Genomic DNA, 21448 nt, shown 5'->3' with positions numbered 1-21448 from the left:
GGGGGATAGAAGCAGCAGAAGAGTAAGACTAAATATGAGATGAATTCACTCCATAAAGGAAGCCATAGGGCACTGTGGACATCACTCATTCATAGGGTCACCAGGAGTCGGAGCCGACTCAATGGCACATCACACACACAATGCAGTTGACTCTTGAACAACATGGGTTTGAACTGCGTGGGTCCACTTATACATGGATTTTTTTTTTCATTCAGTACTGCAAATGTATTTTCTCTCCCTTGTGATTTTCTTAAGTTTCTTTTCTCTACTTACGTTGTTGTAAGAATACAATATACAATACATATACAAAATATGTGTTAATTGACTATGTTATCAGTAAGGTCAACAGTAGGCCATCATGTGCTTCCAGTGAGGATGGTTCCATCCCCAGCCACAAAGGAAATCCTGACTGGTCCTTGCCTGTGATTTGCCTGGGAATGGTCATGTGTCACAATGCTGGCCAATGAGATATAAGGGGAATATGGGAGGCGGGGCACCTAGGAAGAGACACATAGGGAGTGAGAGATGCCCTCTTTCTGCTGCTGGGTGTGACGACAGGAACCGTGGCAGTCGTCTTGTGGCCATGACAGGTGTCTCAGGACACAAGCACAGGGGACGCACCAAGGACGGCAGAGTGGCAAAACAGAGGTTTTGCCTACAGGCATTGTGAAACTGCTTAATTAGGCAACCCTGGTGCTACCTACCTATAAGCTTCTTTATTATATGAATTCATAAATCTGACTTCAGGCAAATTTCAGCTGAATTTCCTATTAGAGCAGATCAGTGCTTCTCTCAAAATGTGCTCCCAGCACATTTTATTACCTGGAAACTTGTTAGAAATGCAAATTCTTAAGCCAGACCTACTGAATCAGAAACTCTGGGTACAGCCTGGCATTCTGTGTTCTAACAGCCCCCCAGGGGACTCAGGCAGGCTCAGGCTGGAGAACCACTGCAGAAGCACCCAGTGGTGAAGCGTTCAGGGTGAGAACTCTGGAGTCAGGCTCCCTGGATCCAAGTCACGTCACCACCATTCTGGCTGTGCGATGTTGGGCAAGTTATTTAAATGCAGTTGTCTCATCTGCAAAAAGGGGATAATAAGAATGCTTACCTTACAGGATTGTGGGGAGGCTTGACGGAGTCACTCCATGGGAAGGCCTAGCAAAGTGCTAGCATGCTGCAGATGTTACATAAATCACCTATGTGTTGGAGCACATATCTACACAGACCCCTGCCCTAACCTTCCTGGTGGGGGAGATGAAACAGAAGTCTATAAACAGAAAGAAAAGAGATGGGCGAGGTGCTCATGTGACTGCCCTTGTGCATTCTGGGAGGTGGCACGGTTGACAGCACCGGCCTAGAGTTCTCAGTTCTGCCACTTTCTGCTTTGTGGCCTTGAATATTTACCATCTTGGAACTTATGTGTCCTGAGCCGTTTTGGGGACTGAGTGACATGCTGGCACGGACAACCATGTTGAGGTCAGGTGGTCCCCTCGTTGCTGTCCTTTGGTCTCTGACTGCCTGGGCCTCTGCAGTAGCTCTTTGCCTGGTTTGTGCACCCTGGCTGTGGGCTCTCGTGCCTTTGGTTCTGGACCCGAAAAAGGAGGGAGTGTCTGCCTTGATGTCAGGGGCTACCTGAGTTGTGTGGCTGTTGGCCTTTGCCCCTCCTCTTTTGATAAATTTAGTCTAGTGAAAAGTAGAGGAGACCCGTTGGAAAATGAGGGTATGCTACTGGGTAGTGTCCCCTCTTCTGAACTTCCCCTTCCACTCACTTCCCTTAATTCCACGTGAGGAAAAATAAATCAGCCCTGGCCGGTTTGGCTCAGCGGTTAGAGCATCAGCCTGCCGTCCAGAGAGACCCGGGTTCGGTTCCCGCTAAGGGCACGTTCCTTGGTTGCAGTTTGTCCCCGGCCCTGGTTGGTCATACAGATGGCAGCCACTCGATGTGTCCCTTTTGCATCGATGTTTCTCTCTCTCTTTCTCTTCCTCTCTCTCCCTCCCACTCTATCTGAACAAAAAATGGGAAAAAAAAAAAATGTTCTCAGGTGAGGATAAAAAAAAAAATCACCTATGTGTTGCTATTAGTATTGTTTGCACCCAAAGACATACCAACTGACACACTTTTCTTTTCCTTTTATTTTTTAATATTTTTATTGATTTTTTAGAGAGAGAGGAAGGGAGAGAGAGAGATAGAAACACCAATGTGAGAGAAACATCGATCGGCTGCCTCCTGCACAACCCCCACTAGAGATGGAGGCCGCAACCCGGGCATGTGCCCTGACCAGGAATCGAACCAGGACCTCTCAGTCCATGGGACAATGTTCAATCCGCTGAGTCTCACCGGCTAGGCCCAACTGACACAACTTTCTGACTGAGCTCCCAGAAAGCTGCATCCTTAACTCCGTCTGCACAACCCCCACTAGAGATGGAGGCCGCAACCCGGGCATGTGCCCTGACCAGGAATCGAACCAGGACCTCTCAGTCCATGGGACAATGTTCAATCCGCTGAGTCTCACCGGCTGGGCCCAACTGACACAACTTTCTGACTGAGCTCCCAGAAAGCTGCATCCTTAACTCCGTTTGCACCGCCCCCGACCACCCCACCCAGTGCTCTGGATTTCCAGAGGCAGGTGGCTCTCTGGTCAGCACAGGAGTGTGACACAACACTCCTGTAGGAGGTACTGAAGGCCTTTCTCCCAAGTCCAGACATTACTCCTCAGACCCACTCCCATAGCCGGAGCCTCCAGTTTCAGGGGGTACTCCCATGGACACTCCAGACTGGGCACTCTCATGGCTACTGTGTCCAGTTACTGATCCAGAACGCCCACAAGTTCTGCCTGACCCCGAAAGCACCCCCCCATCACATGAGTCATGCTGAAAGTCGGCAAGAGTCCAGGGGTACCCTTCCCTCTGGGAGATATCTGAGATTTCAAAACTGGTGGCAACAAGATACGGAAAGCCAAAGAATGACTAATGCCACCCATAGGTAAGGTCCCAGTAGGAAGATTAACAGCAACACTGGGCATGAGGCCATGGGTGGGGCAGGGGTTTTGCACTCACTGGTGTCACTGACACTGTTGAGCCAGCCACGGAAAGAGAAATGTGGGATGCAGGAAGAGGAGGAGGTTCCCAACTCTGACCACCAACCCCTGGGGCAAGATAAGATTGGTAAGATTCCTTGGGCTCCCAAAAGGGAACTATTAGCTGAACCTCATAAAATTGCCAATATTCAACCATTTTTGACCCACAAAAAAGCAATTTCACAACCTACCATAAGCCAAGCAATCCACTCAAATACAGTAATGCAATATCAAGGAACTGGGCACCAGTAGGAAACTGGGATAGTGGCGGTCTCTGGAGAAGGGAACTGGGTGCCTTATATATATATATATTTTTTTTTATCCTCACCCGAGGACATTTTTCCATTTTTTGTTCAGGTAGAGTGGGAGGGAGAGAGAGGAACAGAGAGAGAGAGAGAAACATCCATGTGAAAGGAACACATCGAGTGGCTGCCACCCACACAACCGACCAGGGCCAGGGACAAACTGCAACCGAGGTATGTGCCCTTAGCGGGAACCGAACCCGGGTCTCTCAGGACCGCAGGCCGACGCTCTAACCGCTGAGCCAAACCGGCCAGGGCTGGGTGCCTTATATTTGCTCCTTTGGTTCCACACGTGTGGTCACTCTTCAAAATTTAATGAAATTTAATAAAGCAATCAACTCTACGATATCTTCCTATCTCAGCCAGAGAAAAACACAAACCTGTACTGGATCCTAAGTGACTTGCAAACCTGTCACTTCTCTGTCCTCCTACTCTCTCCCTCCTTTACTTTGTTCCAGTCACACAGGCTTCCTTGTGAGCTTCTATTTCTTCCTAGACCCACGGTCTCAGGGCCTTTGCACTGGCTGCTCCCTCTGCCCAGACACCCCCGCTGCTTACACGGTCCCACCTCCTTCAGGCCTGTCTATACTCATGTCACCTTCCCAGAAAGGCTATCCTTCGCTACCCAGCCTTAACTTTTAACACCCTCCACCCCAATACCTCATATTCCCTTGCCCTGCTTAATTTCTTCCACTCTGCACTTATAACCACCTAACACAGTATACACCTGCCTTATCTTGTGCACTGTCTGAATCCCCCCCTTCAATGAGGGCCTCATTCAAAGCAGCACTGTGTGCCCTGCTCACTGCTGAATCCCTAGTACGTACAGAGTGCTCAGCTTGGTTAATCCCTGTTGAGTTAGTTTAAAAATCAGATGCAGCCCTGGCCGGTTTGGCTCAGCGGTTAGAGCGTCGGCCTGCGGTCCTGAGAGACCCGGGTTCGGTTGCCGCTAAGGGCATGTACCTCGGTTGCAGTTTGTCCCCGGCCCTGGTCGGTCGTGCGGGTGGCAGCCACTCAATGTGTTCCTTTCACATCGATGTTTCTCTCTCTCTCTCTGTTCCTCTCTCTCCCTCCCACTCTACCTGAACAAAAAAATGAGAAAATGTCCTCGGGTGAGGATAAAAAAAAAAAATCAGATGCAGCTCTGGCCAGTTTGGTTCAGTGGTTAGAATGTCGGCCGGTGGACCAAAGAGTTGCAGGTTCAATTCCTGGTCAAGGGCACAAACCTCAGTTGCAGGTTCAATCCCTGGGTCGGGGCTGTACAGGAAGCAGTACATTGATATGTCTCTCTCACGTCAATGTTCCTCTCCATCCCCACATCTAAAAAGCAATGGAAAAATATCCTCAGGTGAGGATTAACAACAAATAATGATAATAAATTAATGAACTAAAAATCAGAGGCAGTGTCAGTCTCCGGAGTCTGCTACCCTCAGATCTGCACTGGAAACCCTGAGGAAAACCAAGCTGCTGAGACCGGTGACAGTGCTCCTAACATTCTCTCCACTCTGGACTGTCCTCAGAGCCTCTGAAAGGAAAAGGACAGAACCGAAGAGGGGGCCGGGGGCAAAAGTTTGAGAAAGCCAGAGGGGCTGCAGGACTTCCCAGCCTCCCTCCCGGCACACCGAGAGCGTGATGTTCGGAAACAGGGTCGGAGCTCCTCTGCCCATCAACCATCTCTACCTACTTAGCAAGCAAACCATCAGCAGAAACCCCCAAACACAGGTGCACTCCTTTCCTGCCCCTTCCACACAGGGTTTCTGCCACACACTGAGCCGCTGTTCCCTTTCAGACCCCAACAGAACAAATGCCACAGGAGCCTCTAGTCGATGTGAAAGGCGGGGTGTACTTGCTGTAAAGGAGTTTTAATTGCTGGCTTGATGTGAAATAGCATCAGGTTCAAGGCGCTGTCACAAGCCGCATCTTGCCCCTTTCCTTCTGTTGTCAAGTGTCAGATCGGAAAGGGGGCACTTTCCCTGCCTCCCGCTGCAGTGCTGGAGGCAAATCAAAAGCTGGATTCTGGTTCTGTGTGGGGCCTTAGCAAAGCCCCAGCAGTGGAAGGGTCTGTGCACGTCTGTCCTGCGGGGAGGATGGGAGAGGATCTGAGGATCTTGTTGGAACTTGTCCTTGGAAAAAATGTAGGAGGGGCCCCATGGTCAGGTGCTGGAGGGAAAGGGATCTTAGGGAAGAGGGATGCAGCAAACTGTCTCCGAGGGCCAATGCCACCGTGGCCAGCACGCAGAGCAGCTGCGGAAGCCTGTGGCCACTGGAGCTGTGCAGATGTCCTCGATGCTACTGGATGCTGCTTTACCAAAGCGTTTCTGAAGCCCTGGGCCAAGTATTGACTCATTTCGTGAAGAAAAAACAACCCGTTTTGACTGTGCAAGTGGACTGAGCAGAGGCAGGGAGTTCCCCCACACAAACACTTGGCTTAAAACACACAAATGCTGGGTGACATTTGTTGTACTTGTTTCTAACTTTCATGATGAGCCATTTCAAACACACAAAGGTGAAAAGAAGAGTTTTATAAACCTCTACTTGCCAGGTTCTACGAATGGCCAATCTTACTTCTCTTTATTTGCCCATACACCTGCCCCTCCATTCCCTGCCTACCCATGTCATTTTGAAGCAAACCCTAGATATCTTTTTTTAAATATATCTATTTTTTTTTTCCTTTATTGATTAGAGAGAGAGAGGATGTGAGAGGAAGAGAGAGAGAGAAACATCAATGAGAGAGAACATCGACTGGCTGCCTCCTGCATACCCCCCACTGGGGATTTGGCCCACAACCTGGGCATGTGTCCCGACCAGGAATCAAACTGGCAACCTCTTGGTGTATGGGTCGATGCTCAACCACTGAGCCACACCGGCCAGACTTTAAATATATTTTTATTGATTTTTAGAGAGAAAGGAACATCGATGTGAGAGAGAACCATTAATCGGCTGTCTCCTGCTACACCCCACTGGGGATCAAGCCTGCAACCCGGGCATGTACCCTGACCAGGAATCAAACTGGGACCTCTCAGTCCATGGGATGATGCTCAATCCACTGAGAAACCCCGGATGGGCAAACCACAGACATCTGAACAGTTCACAGGTATCTCAGAAGGTATGTCTTAAAAGATAAGGTTGTTTTTCTTAAGGAGAATCACAGTATCATTATTACACCTAAAAATTAACAAAAATTCCTTCATAATAACAAATATCCAGTTCATTTTTGTTATTTTAAAAAAAAGGGGAGATGCACATTCCTGAATCATAACAAAAGCCTTTGCCCGGAGTGGTGCTCGTCAGTGTGGTGCTACCTGCCCACCCCACTCAGCCCTGAGTCCATCCAGAGAGAGACCACAGACCGGACTCAGGAGCCAGTGGCTCAAGTTTGAGTCCTAGCTTTGACACTCACCAGCTTTGTGACATGCACTTCTCAGGACTTCAGTATCCTTGTATGGGAAATGGGAATGATACCTACCCCAGGGAGGTGTTATGAGAATTAAATGAGATATTACATGAAAAGCAGGCATAGCAATGCCTTGTACACAATAAGAGCTCAGTAAACACTGGTTAGTAGCATTAATTCAGCCCACAGATACTTACCCAGCATCTTTTGCATGCCAGGCATTGTCCAACAGTAGGGGACAGAGTGGTCAGGAGGTTAAAAACCTTGTGAACCACCACCTGAGGACACAAACTCAGAATCTCCAGCACCTGCCTTGTTTGGGGAGGAGGCGCAGATTCATCCTGCCCCTGAGCCTGGGAACCCTGAATCAAGAGAGTAACTAAAAGTCTAGAACAATGACTCTCATAGATCTGACAGAGGAAAACACTGTGACATCCCTCTGCCCATGTCCCTGCCCAGCAATGCCTCTTGGATCAGGGCAAGGGCAGGGTTCACAAGCGGAGTAAGCCCTGCTGTCGCCGAGCTCAGAGGAAGAGGCACACAGCTAGATGCACACGGCTAGATGCACACGGCTTCCACAGGAGGCTATAGCTGGAGGGACAGAGTCTGCAGACGAAAAGAGAAAACAGGCTTCACACCCAAAGAGGCCACTCACAAATGAGCTTTCACCAGGCTGGGCCCTTTTCTTGCCCTCCTCATTCTCACAACCCATCCTCCTCCCCAGGCCCGCAAAACTGCACTCTGTCCAAGGAGGCAGGACCTGTTTCCAACCAAACCTAGAGCTCAGCTTGAGGAGTGGATCTGGCAGTCGCCCAGCCTGAACCAGCACCCCAGTCCCAACGCCAACTTGAGGATCGATGCTGACAAACTCTGCGAATCCATTTTGTACAGTGAGTCCTTCCCTACGGTTTTCAACACTCAAAACACAAACTCCATTCCCCACAAACACCATCTAATGCAACACATACAACAGCATGGTCTCTGGATCTGAGTTCAAATTCTGCCCAACTTGGAGCAAGTGGCTCCTCATCACCATCCCTCAGCTTTCTCATCTGTACAGCGGGAATAATCATAGTCCCCACCATCTCAGAACACAGGGCGCCCACCGCAAGCACTAAGAACAGAGCCAGGCCCGCAAGGCGCCTCTCATGGACAACAGCTATGAGGTCAGCTATACCTGCCTGTGATAAATATGCTTTTCGTCACTCATCCACCCTTATTCACCAAGATAAAACAGGGATGACGTATGTGCTCTATCACTGTGAACTACCACCCTTGATGTATGTGTGAGCCTCAAACCCTAGGCCCACCCTGTCCTACACATGTGGCTACTGAGCAACTGAAATGTGGCCACGGTGAATGGAAATGTGTTGAAAGTGTAAAATGCATGTTTTGAAGACTTCACGTGGGGAAAAAAAAAGTAAAATATCTCAATAATCTTTATATTGATTACATGTGGAAATGATAATCTTTTGGACTAAACAAAATATTTTATCAAAATTAATTTTCTCTGTTTCTTTTTACTTTTTATAATGCGGCCTCTATAAAATTTTAAATTGCATGCGTGGTCTGCACCAGTGGCTAGCATTACATTCCTAATGAACAGCACTCCTGCAGAGCCTTGAGAACCAGAGTCTTCTTTCTATTAATCCTCATCTGAGGATATTTTCTATTTATCTTCAGACAGAGTGGGAGGGAGGGAGAGAGAGGAAAGAAGTGGGAGAGAGAAACATTGACATGAGAGAAATACATTGACTGGTTGCCTCCCGCACAACCCCAGCCAGGGAAAAACCACAACAAAGGTACATGCCCTTGACCGGAATCGAACCTGTGACACTTTGGTCCACAGGCCAATGCTCTAACTGCTGAGCCAAACCGGCCAGGGCAAGCACCAGTGTCTTCTTATTCACCTTCATACTGTCAGTGTCCAGCATGGTGCCCAGCACACAGGCTAGGAAGAAAAGATGTTTCATAAATGGCTGCATAAAAGATGGTCTCCATACTTCTCCTGGTCTTAAAAGCACCTGCTACTGTCCTCACATCTAACCAGGCCTGTTTCACTCAAACTCTTTAACAACCCGCGCGGCCCAGGATATACCAAGTCAACAGGGACACAGTCATGGTGGCTGAAGCAAGGTCCTGGGCTATGCAACCACTTGAGTTGCTAGACTGTATTTGAATATTTTGACCATCCATCATGCTGGCCTGGTGCTTTGAAACACTCTTTCCCCTGCCAGCCCAAGTCACCTTGCAGAGCTCACCCAAATGGGGCATTTGCCTTGTTAATGCTCCTTTGACACCTGGCCTGTTTCCTGCTAACCTGTGTCTGGTGTGCCAGCCATGCAATCAACCTTGTTTTGAGGACAGGCTCTGCGGCAGGGCCTTCAGTTTTGAAGCAACCAAACATCCCAACAGAAACTGACCTCACTGTGTCTCACTGTCAGTGGAAACGATGCCACCAGATCCCCAGACCACTCCTGCTGCAACATGAGTTAGGTACTAGACAGAGTCTGCAGGGCTCTGCGTGTCAAACAACATGGAAAGGAAATGCTGCCTCCACTTCCTAACACTGTCTCAGCCCAATTAGGCATCAGGGTGAAGGATTCTGGAGTCAGCGCCCTCACGTGTAAAGCCAGATCCATAAACTTACATACTTCATTGGATTCATAAGAATTAACTGAGGAAAAGTGTGAAATGCTTAGAAAAACGACTGCTATAGAGTATGCACTAGGTAAATGACAGTCACTTTTGTTATCATTATTATTTTACAAAATTAAAGCAGTATGAACTTGAGAAGGGAATTTGCCTTTCACCAGCCACAGTGATACTGTTTTTGCAGCAAACTCATTCCTACCTCGGGGCCTTTGCACTTCTGTTCCCTCTGCCTGGAATGGTCTGCCCCAGCTCTTGGCACAGCTGATGCCTCCTGTTCATTCGGGTCTGTCAGCTCATGTGCCTCCCCTGACCATTCAAGCTAAAGTAACCCCCCCTTTCTCACCCCCAGCCCTGCCTCATCATCCTTGCTCTAGCCCCTCCCCCATCATTTCACCCACTAGATTTAAAACCATCTGAAATTACCTTGTTTATTTTGTCTCCCTGGATAGAATGGAAACCCTAGGACAGCAAAGATCTTGTCTGTATTGTTCCCTGACTTGTACACTGCCTATGTACTAGGATGTTCATCAGATGTGTTTATGAAGGTAAAATCCCCCAAACAACCTAAATGTCCAGCTATAGGGGCATGGTGGAATAAAGCATGCACTCTCCACATTTAGAAGAATGTGAGTCTAGCTGTTAAAAAGAATGAGTTAGATCTGTATGTAATGACTTGAAGGAAGATGCCCTATCAGTAACTGAAAAACTCAAGTTATAAATATATGTGGCTTGATCCCTACCCCTCCTTTTGGGGAGTGGTGAGGGAGAAGGAACAAAACAATCAATATACAAATATATACATCCATTTAAGCACAGTAAACGGTACGAGCATCCACCCAAATCCCCAAGGGCAGAGGGCACATCCATTTTGGTCACTATTAAATCTCTAAATCCTAACAGTAGACATTTAATAAATACTCACTGTCTGAATGAACGGCTATCTCTAGAGGAGGGATTGTAGAGTGGAGGGTGGCACCCATTGTTTTCCTTATACCTCTCTGTATTGTTTGACATATTACAAATGACCATGTATTTCTTTGTATAATTTTTTAAAAGTCTAATTCAACCCATTCTCACACATACATAAGGCCATGAGCAGAGCAGTACTAAGAAATAGGAGCAACACCAGTCTTATGGAAAGTACCATAGCCTCTCATTCTACCAGCTAAAAACAAACACTTTTCTTCAAAGGAAATGACTGTTGTCCAGCCAGTGTGGCTCAGTGCACTGAGCATCATCCCATGGACTAAGAGGTCCCATTTCAATTCCCAGTGGTCAGGGTACATGCCTGGGTTGTGGACTCAATCCCCAGTAGGGGGCATGCAGGAGGCAGCAGATCAATGTTTCCCTCACATTGATGTTTCTCTCTCTCTCCCTCTCTCTCTAAAAAAATCAATTTTAAAACATTTTTTTTAAAAAGGGAAATGACTGTTTAATTATTTTATTAAAACATAAATACATTTCATTTAGATTTTGTGAGTTAAACACCTAACAAGGTTACGCTGCTACCATAACCTGTGTCATTTTTTAAACCTAAGTTTGAAATATATCAGCAAAGTCTATTTTACAGGAAAAAAAGGGCACCTGGCTGGTTTTGCTCAGCGGTTAGAGCATTGGCCTGCGGTCTTGAGACCTGGGTTCGGTTCCTGCAAAGGGCACGTCCCTCGGTTGCAGTTTGTCCCCGGCCCTGGTTGGGTCGTGTGGGTGGCAACCACTCGATGTGTCCCTTTCACGTCGATGTTTCTCTCTCTCTCTCCCCCTCCCACTCTATCTGAACAAATTTTCAAAAAATGTCCTCGAGTGAGAATTAAAAAAAAAAAGGCACCAATCACTGCACATTCTAAATTCCATTTTTGATTTACCACCTAACAACTGCAATGTCTGAAAAACAGGTTCACATTTAAATCTTAGACCATTCCACACAGACTGCTAAAAAACCATGTGCTGTTGTCACTAACAATTAAGACCAAAAAAAATTTAAATGTCACTGCATTATTTCCTCAGGTTAAATAACACATAAGTAAATTTGGTGGCCATCACAAATTTAACTGAAACCACGGGTTCCCACCAACAAATGAAACCACAACGTCAGGTTTCTGACAACAGACTCAATCTAAATGGGCATCTAATAAATTCCCTTCCTAGCCTCCTTCGGGTGTGCGCTGCCTCCTGAAATGCCAGGTAGGGCCATCTTCCCATACAGAATATTCCAACTTGTTGACATGACTTTTCAGAAAGAAATGAACAACTCAGCCAAGTTTTGCCAGGCTAAAACCACAGAAACAGGTCCACTGAAAACAAGGCTTTGACTCCACATCAGTGGCCACTGCAGTCTGGCCAAATCCATATTATCTTCTCTGCTCCTCAGTAATACAGTGTTTTACATACATTCATCCTTGGTGACTTTAAAGAAACAACCTAGTCGAAAAAGGCCACCTCCAGCGGCTCAGGGAGACTTTCAGTGCCCACGAGATGGGAGCCCAATATCAGCCACAGAAATGGTGTTTCTATGAAATGGCAGCTCCATCCTCTGCCAATCAACTAGACCTGGGAAGGCTGGGCAACTGGGTCAATGTTGGTCCATTTCCCAAGATGGTGACTACTGGTTCTGGGAGAAGGGGTTTAGATTGAACATGTGGTGTTGTTCACAGTGCCCAAGGGACAGTCACTAGCGAACATCAAGGAAGCTCAGGCATCAGGAAGCTAATATATGACTTTGAGACAGAGTCAAGTGCTGACAGCACTGGGCTAGTACATAAAGCACTGGAGTGAATATGCTGGCTTGGGGGAAAGAGTGTGTGACTGAGAAGGAGGCTGCTGATAGCAGGTCAGCACCATCTCTTCTTGGGCCCTGATACCACAGTATGTTCCACATTTTAACCTTCGGTGAACAAAAATGGGGGAGCAGGGGGAGGCAATAACCTTGTCCCTGCTCTGCCCTATAAAGCAGCAGCAAAGGCCTACCAAGAAAAACAAGATATATTTACTAAGTGATTATTATGCACCAGGCCCTGTGCTTAACGCTAAACATGAATTATCTCCTGGGATCATCAAAACAACCCTGGCACAAAAGTCCTATGACTGCCACTTCACAGATGGGATACTGAGGCTGGGAGTGAATGTGTGGGGGAGCTCAGGGCTGTCATGTCACAGCCCACAGTCAGGCAGTCTCTGGACCAGATGGAGAACACTGAAGAAAAACAATTATTTTACATAAGAACTGTTACTTAGTGAGAGAACACAATCTCAGCAAATCCTTACAACCCTGAGGCTGATATTGTTATCCCATTTTACAAATGAGGAACATGAGGATGCAGGAGAGGAAGTCAACTAGACCAGTTTTGAATCCAGCCTACTGGGGAGACAAAGACTATAGCCAGAACCCTACCCTCAAAGGTCTCTGGGATACTGGAAAATGCTGAATATATGGGACCATTTATTGAGCGCTATCTGCCAGCTGCTGCTCTAAGCACTTTATACGTGATATTCGCAATACAACCTCAAAACTCTATGAGGTGACTCTTAGCGTCCCCATTTTATAGACTGGAAAGCTAAGGTACAGATTGGTGAACTCAATTCACAAGGTTGCACAACTAGTAAATGGCAGAGCCTGAATGTGAACTAGAGTCTGTCTCTCTCTGCCTCCCAAACCAAAGCTCTTATCAAAATAATTTCAGCTAACAGCAGCCACCCTGCATTGACTGCTAACTACGGACTCTTGCTTTTTACATGCACACCCTCAACTAACCCTATGCAGTCCTTAATACCTTCACCCCATTTCTCGGGAGCTAACAATAGCGCAAACGCTAATAAGTGCCCTCTGTGTGCCAAACGCTTTCTTTGCCAGATCTCAACATCTCAACAGAATCCCCAGCCAAGGACACATGCTTTTCTCCCCCGTTTTAGCGAAAGGGAAAACTGAGGCTCGGTACGGTTTCCCTAGATCGCAGCTCCGGAGTGGAAGAGTCAGAACACAAACCCACTGCACCCCGACTCCCACTCCATGCTCTTCGGCACAGCGCCGGGTACACGTCTGGAAAGTTGAGCCATGCGGGCACGAGCCCGCCCAGGTCCGAAGGGCGCGAGTCCCGGCGCCGCCGCCCCCACAACCGGTGCCCACACACGGCCGGCCGCCGGGTCACCCACTCGCGATGACCCTCGGGGTCCGAATAAACACCGATTCCTCGCCACCCTGGAGTGAGGCCGCCCCTGCACCTGAAACCACATACCTGGGCGTCCTGGCTATCCGCCTCGCGGGCCCCACGACCCCGACGTCCGGCCCCGCGCCGTTCGCTGGAGACGCCGCCAGCTCCGGTGGCCCGAGTGACTTCCAGGCTGCCCACTTCCAAGCCGCCTCGCGCGAAGCCTCCTGGGAAATGTAGTTTCGCCCCAGGCGGCAGCTAAGTAAAAAAAGCCTAGCGCGCAGGTGCTGCCGGGAGCAGTAGGCTTAGCACCGCGCCGCCTTCTGGGAATGGTAGTCCACCTGTCGCCTCCGTACTGCTCCAGTCTCCAGAGCACTTCCGCAGCCAGAGGAGTGAGAGATGGAGGCGTGTCTTCTGCAGACTCCAACCCGGTTGCCACGCTCCTTGCTCCGCGAGGGCGGTTTTCCCCTTTTTTCCAGCCCCGTCTGCCTCCTTCTTCCCTTCGGCGGACCCTCTCCCTCCGTCCCCGCTAGGTGTGAGATACTTACCCCGAGGGCGCGAGCCTGGGGAGAGGCGGGGACAGCACAGCAGAGCGCTAGACCCCCAACGGAGCGGAGCGGCGGAGCAGGGCGTCTATGCGCGCTCGCGCACGCGCGCTCGCTGGCCAACTCCGGTCTAAATTGCCGCGGGCCCCGCGGGAAGGACTTTTTGCCTTTCTAGCGCGAGCGCGGGCGCGCGCCCGCGGGGTCTCGCGCTGGGCTTTTCACTGCCGGCCGCGCGCCAGTGCGCACGCGTGCTCTCTCCCGTCGTCCGGGTCCGTCCGCCCGGCGCGGGGTTAGGGGGCTAACCGCTGTGTCCGCCCTTGTCCTCCCGCAGCATTCCCCAAGGTCGCTCCTCAGGCGCTCATTCTAGGTCTGGTCCTTCAGCTAGGAGCTCCTGGGTGTGGGCCGCCTCCCACGCCGTACCCGTCCCGTGTTGGGAGTCCTGTCGTCGCAGGTAATAGGCGCGGCCCCGGGCTTGGAGAGGCGGACTCGGCCTTCCCGCCCACGCGTAGGGCCCGGGCGCCGGCAGGTGGAGGGGCTCAGGTGTGCTCGCCTTTTCCCCGCCTGGGCAGCTCCAGACTTTCGCCTTCGAGGGGAACCACGGGACCACCACCCAGAGGTCTCGCCCGGAGGCCCTGTTACCTACCGTCCATTTGTTGACAACATTCTAAGGGAAGCTAGTGTTTGTTGTGTAGCTATGGCCTGGGAAATTTCGTCCACATTTAGTCCACTTGCTCACCTAATCAATATCCGACCCTTTTAAAAAAGAAAAAAAAAAGGGTGTTGCTACTCCTACTCCATAGGGGTTTGCCGAGGTCATTGGCAGGAATTGCAAGGACCTCTGGTCACATAAACCCAGTCAGTACCCTTCCCATCTCATCCTTCCTACCAAGAAGATGATCAGTAAGACTTGAAGCTGGGAAGCATATATTTCTTCTTCTTGGAAGAGGGTAGGGGTCATTCATCTGCTCATTCAGTAAATAAAAATGTATTAAGCACCTACTTCATGCCAGGTTGGGTGATTATGGGGACACCGGAGAAATCAAGACAGCCTGGGTTTACCTTCAAGGAGCTGTCTAGTGTGGGTATCAGACCACCACCAGTGACAATTTAAATCAGTACTATTTAATAGAAATATAACCCAAGCCTCATATGCAAATTTATTTATTTTTTGTTCATGTTTTTATTGAGTTTTCTTTTTTATAAGAGAGAGAGGAAGGGGGAGAGAGAGAGAGAGACAAACATCGACGTGGAAGGGACACATCGAGTGGCTGCCACCTGCACAACCAAGCAGGACCAAGGACAGATTGCAACTGAGATACACACCCTTAGCAGGAACCGAACCTGGATCTCTCTGGACCGCAGGCCGACGCTCTAACCACTGAGCCAAACCAGCTAGGGCTCATATGCAAATTTAAATGTTACATTAAAAATTCGCCCTGGCCCGTTTGGCTCAGCGGTTAGAGCGTCGGCCTGCGGTCCTGAGAGACCCAAGTTCAGTTCCCGCTAAGGGCGCGTACCTCGGTTGCAGTTTGTCCCCGGCCCTGGTTGGTCGTGCGGGTGGCAGCCACTCGATGTGTTTCTTTCACATGGATGTTTCTCTCTCTCTCTCTGTTCCTCTCTCTCCCTCCCACTCTATCTGAACAAAAAATGGAAAAATGTCCTCGGGTGAGGATAAAAAAAAAAAAAAAAAAAAAAATTAAAAGAACCAGCCCTGGCCGGTTTGGCTCAGCGGTTAGAGCATCGGCCTGTGGTCCGGAGAGACCCGGGTTCGGTTCCCACTAAGGGCACGTACCTCGTGTGCAGTTTGTCCCCAGCCCTGGTTGGTTGTGCGGGTGGCAACCACTCGATGTGTCCCTTTCACATTGATGTTTCTCTCTCTCTCTCTGTTCCTCTCTCTCTCCCTCCCACTCTACCTGAACAAACAATGGAAGAATGTCCTCGGGTGAGGATGATAAAAAAAAAAATTAAAAGAACCAGATGAAATTAATTTTAATAATTTATTTAACCCAATATTTCCAAAATAAGTTATGTTTAATGGGAAAAAATATTTACTTTGCTTCAATTCTGAAATTTTAGTTAAAATTAAATACAATTACAACTCTGAGCCCTGGCCAGTGTGGCTCAGTTGTTTGGAGCATGGTCTTGTATTGGAGCAAGGTCATGGATTTGATTTCTGGTCAGGGCACATACCCAGGTTGTGGGTTCAGTCCTCTGTTGGGGTGCATACAGGAGGCAACATTGATGTTTGTCCCTCTTCCTTCCTCTCTCTCTAAAATCAATGAAAAACATATCCGCAGTTGAAGATTCAAAACAACTCTGAGGCATTAACAAAGTTAATCATTTGTGGAATGGGTTGTCATAGCAAAAGGTTGGAAACTGCCCAATGTCCTTTAATAGAAGTTTGGATATTAAGTAAATAACAGTTTGACCACATGGTGGAAATCAGGCAACTGGCAACTTAGAAAATGAGACAGAGCCCTGGCCGTTTTGGCTCAGTGGCTAGAGCATCGGCCTGCGGTCCAGAGAGACCCAGGTTCAGTTCCCGCTAAGGGCACATACCTCGGTTGCAGTTTGTCCTCGGCCCTGGTTAGTCGTGTGGGTGGCGGCCACTCGATGTGTCCCTTTCACATTGATGTTTCTCTCTTCTCTCTCTCTTCCTCTCTCTCCCTCCTATTCTATCTGAAGAAAAAATGGAAAAATGTCCTTGGGTGTCCTTGGGTGAGGATAAAAAAAAAATGAGACAGAGCTATATGTATTAATAATACATTAATATGCTTATGTATGTACAAAAAAACTATAAAGACACAACCAAAGTTGCCTCTGTGAAGGGGAAATAGGACAGGTGATCAGGTGTGAAAAGGTGACTTTCTTTTCATTATATGCTCCTTAATGTATTTTGAATATGTTCTTTTTTTCTTTTTTTAATCCTCACCCAAGGACATTTTTTGCATTTATCTTCAGATAGAGCAGGAGGAAGAGAGAGAGAAACATCGACGTGAGAGGGACACATCGACTGGTTATCACCCACACAATCCCAACCGGGGCCGGGGACGAACCACAACTGAGGTACATGCCCTTAGTGAGAACCAAACCCAGGACTCCCTGGTTGACGGGCCAACATTCTAACCGCTGAGCCAAACCAGCCAGGGCTGAATATGTTCATTTTTAAAATTTGTTTAATTAAATGGAGGATGATAGCCAAGTCATAGGATCAATGTAAGAATTAAATTAAACAACATGTAAAATCTCCGTCTACCACTTCACAACCTAATCAATTCTAGATACTATCATTACTCCCAGGTAACTTCCACTCAATGGAAACTAGCCCACCCTGATAATGTGTGTTTGTCAGCCTGGAAATTGTTTCTTTTTGTAAAGATAGTTAAGTGTATTATACCTGTGAAATCACCTGTAAGGCCCTGGGGACAGACTTGGGCTCCTTATCAGTTATGTCATTCAAAAAAGTATAAGTAAGTAACCCAAGATTGAACTCTAGCTATATAGCCCCTCTGACCTAACAGTCAACTGACTCATTAGGCCTTTCTAATGCCAGCTGGGCTTTCTACGCCCCTGTCCCCAAACATGACAGCCTCCTGCAAAGCTGCAGGATCCATCCTGGGCCCTAGCTCAAAGAATGGAACACACATCATCCTTCTTGTTTTGTGTGCTCACACTTTGTTCTTTTCCTTCTTAAAACTGAATTACTAGCATAATTTAATGTTTTAAGATTGAGAAAATTAAAAGCTGCTGAAAGGTTCAAAGAACAGTATAATCAGAATTTAACCATTATAATCAATTTTGTGACTATTCCTTGATGCCCGCCTTCCCTGCTGAACTATAAGCTCTTTGAGGCAAGAACTGTATACCCTCACACTCCTATAATAGAGTATATGGAACCAATGAGTGACTCAAAAGGAGCCCAGGGTGCTGATGTTGTCATGGAGTGCAGTGCCCCCTAGAGTCAATTCTCTATTACGAAGGCAGGGCTCATGGGATGGTGGCCTTCTAACATACCAACTATTGACAGTGTGCTGGAGTGGACTGCAGCAAAGAAAAAGGATGTAGTGCCAGTGTCAGTGCCCAATCACAAATCTGGTTTGTCTCCATAGTCAGGATATACCATGTCTTGGCCTCAAATACTGAACCCCACCCCACCCCCCAAAGTTGGCTGATAGGCTTGAATTCTCCCATTAGATCATCTTTGGGTTATTGAGAGATTAAAAAGTCAAGACCATTGGGATGAGGTTATCTGAAGCTCACTATGAACATTCTTTTAAGGACAGGTAATAGGGTTAGGGAATTAAATGTAGGAGATTTTAGGAGAGAAGCTTCCTCTGAGGGTAACCTGAGGAGGTTGGTATATGGGATGGGAAAGAGTGGCAAAAATAAATAAACAGGTTTGGGGTTTGAAGGCTGCCTTTTTCACTAAGCACTAAAGAATGTGTTCCCGCCCTGGCCAGTTTGGCTCAGCGGTTAGAGCGTCGGCCTGCGGTCCGGAGAGGCCCGGGTTCGGTTCCCGCTAAGGGCACGTACTTCGGTTGCAGTTTGTCCCCGGCCCTGGTTGGTCGTGCGGGTGGCAGCCACTCGATGTGTCCCTTCACGTCGATGTTTCTCTCTCTCTCTCCTTCCTCTCTCTCCCTCCCACTCTATCTGTACAAAAAATGGAAAAATATCCTCGGGTGAGGATATAAAAAAAAAAAAAGAATGTGTTCCCAAAGTGTCCCAACTGCTTGCTTTTTGTAGACTGGTCAAGAGAAGTTGAACCCAGAGGAAATATTAGGAGCAATGGGAACTGATGGACTGCAAACGTGTTAATGATGCCTCTCTCAGCAGCTCTGGGGCCTCAGGGAGCCAGTGGGGTAAATTTGAGCTGTGGGGCCTGTCCGACAGGGCCACCCACTAATGTGCAGGATATGAAGCAGAGCTCACTGGCTCCTGAAAGGTCGCCCATAGCAGCAGCAAGTACAGGGTTACAGGAGAACAGAATGGGAAAAGATATGGCAGAAAGGAAGGATTCAGGATTGGGGAGGATGGAAAGAGACAGAGGGGATGCTGGTGTCTGACAGTCAGTCTCCAGTTCCCATTAGTGGGTTTGTGGGTCAGAGAGCTTTCTTAGCATCACTAGCCGAACTTCTTCCTGATTCTTTTATGGAGAGGAGTCCTGAACTGTAGATTGGCTCTTAGTCTTGAATCTGTGTAGCTTTGAGCACTGTTCCTCTTTGAATTCACATTCCTTGTATTTGCCTCTCAGAATTCTTTTAAGAACTAATGAGGTAATTGATGTGAAAGCTTTTTTGTGGTTCTAACCCATTCTTCACGTGAGATGATGATGATACATTTTGCCTGCTGCTTCCCCAAAAGTCTAACCATGAAGTCTCTGGCAACACAGGGCCTAGGCTTAGCCATACAAGAGGGTAGGTTCTGCTGACCTTGCCTCAGGAGGCCCAGGGCAAACTGATAATAAAACTCCAACAACTCTCCAAACTAGTGCTTCTCAGACTTCACTGTGCAGTAAGATCCGTAGTTATTAAAACTCAGATTTGGGGTCCTACCCCTCAGTTTCCAATTCAGTAGGTCCGGGCCCCAAAATTTGCTCTTGTAACAGGTTCCCAGGTGATGCTGCTGGCCTGGGGATTATTGGGAACCACTTTTTTTTTTTTTTTTTTTTTTCAGAGGAAGAGAAATAGAAACATTCATGTAAGAGAGAAACATCACATGTCCGCAACCCAGGTATGTGCCCTGACTGGGAATCACCGGGAATCGAACCAGGACCTCTTGGTCTATAGGACAACACTCAAACCACTGAGCCACACCAGAACAGCTGAGGGACCACTTCTTTAAACTGAAAGTTCACTAGCTTCCTTCTGCTGGGAGGCACAAGGATGGCCTCCATTGCCCTCTGCTGGCCAGACTATAAACATAACTCATGTTTCCAGAGCAACAGGAAAGTACAAAGTAGGGTTTGGAAGGAAATACTTGTCTGAAAATCAAACCAGCAATCAAAATAATTGTTTGTTGCTTCAGAGCATACTTTAAAAAGTATTCATAAGAATTATTTGATCTTTGCGACAATCTTGTGAAGTAGGTAACACTGGTGTTTTTTTTTTTAACTTTATAGTTGAATGTGTTACCAATGTCCCCTCCACTTCCCTCCTATTAACTTCCTCCTCCCCATTCCCACCCCACTCCTGCCTTCCCCACACTATTGTCTATGTCCATTGGTTATGCATATTTGCATATAAGTTCTTTGGTCTATCTCTTCCCACCCCTTCCTCTTCCCCTTCCCTTTGAGGTTCCTCAGTCTAACAACCAATTTGTACTTCTTTTTTTTTTTTATCCTCACCCAAGGACATTTTTTTGATATTTTGTTCAGCTAGAGTGGGAGGGAGAGAGAGAGAGAGAGAAACATCAACGTGAAAGGGACACATCGAGTGGTTGCCACCCACACGACCCAACCAGGACCGGTGACAAACTGCAACCGAGGTATATGCCCTTAGCGGGAACCGAACCCGGGTCTCTCCGGGCCGCAGACCAACACTCTAACCACTGAGCCCAACCTTCCAGGGCTGTACTTCTTTTTTTTTTTTCATCCTTACCCGAGGACATTTTTCCATTTTTTGTACAGATAGAGTGGGAGGGAGAGAGAGAAAGAGAGAGAGAGGGAAACATCGATGTGAAAGGGACACATTGAGTGGCTGCCACCCACACGACCAACCAGGGCCGGGGACAAACTGCAACCGAGGTACATGCCCTTAGTGGGAACTGAACCCGGGTCTCTCCGGACCGCAGGTGGACGCTCTAACGGCTGAGCCAAACTGGCCAGGGCAAGGGCTGTACTTCTTAATCCCTTCATCTTTTCTGCCCATCCCCCCAACTCCCCTCCCATCTGGCAATCAACAAAACATTCTCTGTAACTATGAATCTGTTTCTTTCTGCTTGTTCATTTTGTTTGTAGATTCCATTGTTGATAAATATGTATTTATTGCCATTTTATTGTTCATATTTTTTTATCTTCTTCTTCAAGAAGACCCTTCAACATTTCATGTAATACTGGTTTGGTGGTGATGAACTCCTTTAGCTTTTTCTTGTCTGGGAAACTATATGTCCATGGATTCGAAATGATAACTTTTCAGGATAGCTTCTGGCCTGCAATGTTTCTTTTGAGAAATTGGCTGATAGTCTTATGAAAGCTCCCTGTAGATAGCTAACTGCTTTCCTCTTGCTGTTTTAAGATTCTCTTTTTGTCTGTAACCTTTTGCATTTTGATGATGGTGTGTCTTGATTTGGACCTCTTTGGGTTCATCTTGTTTAGGACTCTGTGCTTCCTGGACTT

The 21448-nt window shown here is 47.8% G+C and overlaps 1 protein-coding gene across 1 annotated transcript in view; it reads right to left on the bottom strand.

The window, feature by feature from the left end:
- Positions 1-14186, bottom strand: part of SIPA1L3 (signal induced proliferation associated 1 like 3) — a 225288-nt gene extending 211102 nt beyond the window's left edge. The window contains exon 1 of the mRNA XM_036274268.1: positions 13658-14186. The gene's annotated coding sequence lies outside the window, so the exon portion shown is untranslated. The remainder of the gene's footprint in view (positions 1-13657) is intronic.
- Between the last annotated feature and the right edge of the window lie 7262 nt (positions 14187-21448).

The sequence above is a fragment of the Molossus molossus genome, unplaced genomic scaffold, assembly GCF_014108415.1.
Source record: "Molossus molossus isolate mMolMol1 unplaced genomic scaffold, mMolMol1.p scaffold_m16_p_21, whole genome shotgun sequence".
In the NCBI taxonomy this organism is placed as follows: domain Eukaryota; kingdom Metazoa; phylum Chordata; class Mammalia; order Chiroptera; family Molossidae; genus Molossus; species Molossus molossus.
The sequence above is the reverse complement of the archived record's forward strand: the minus strand, read 5'-3'. Positions and strand labels throughout refer to the sequence as shown.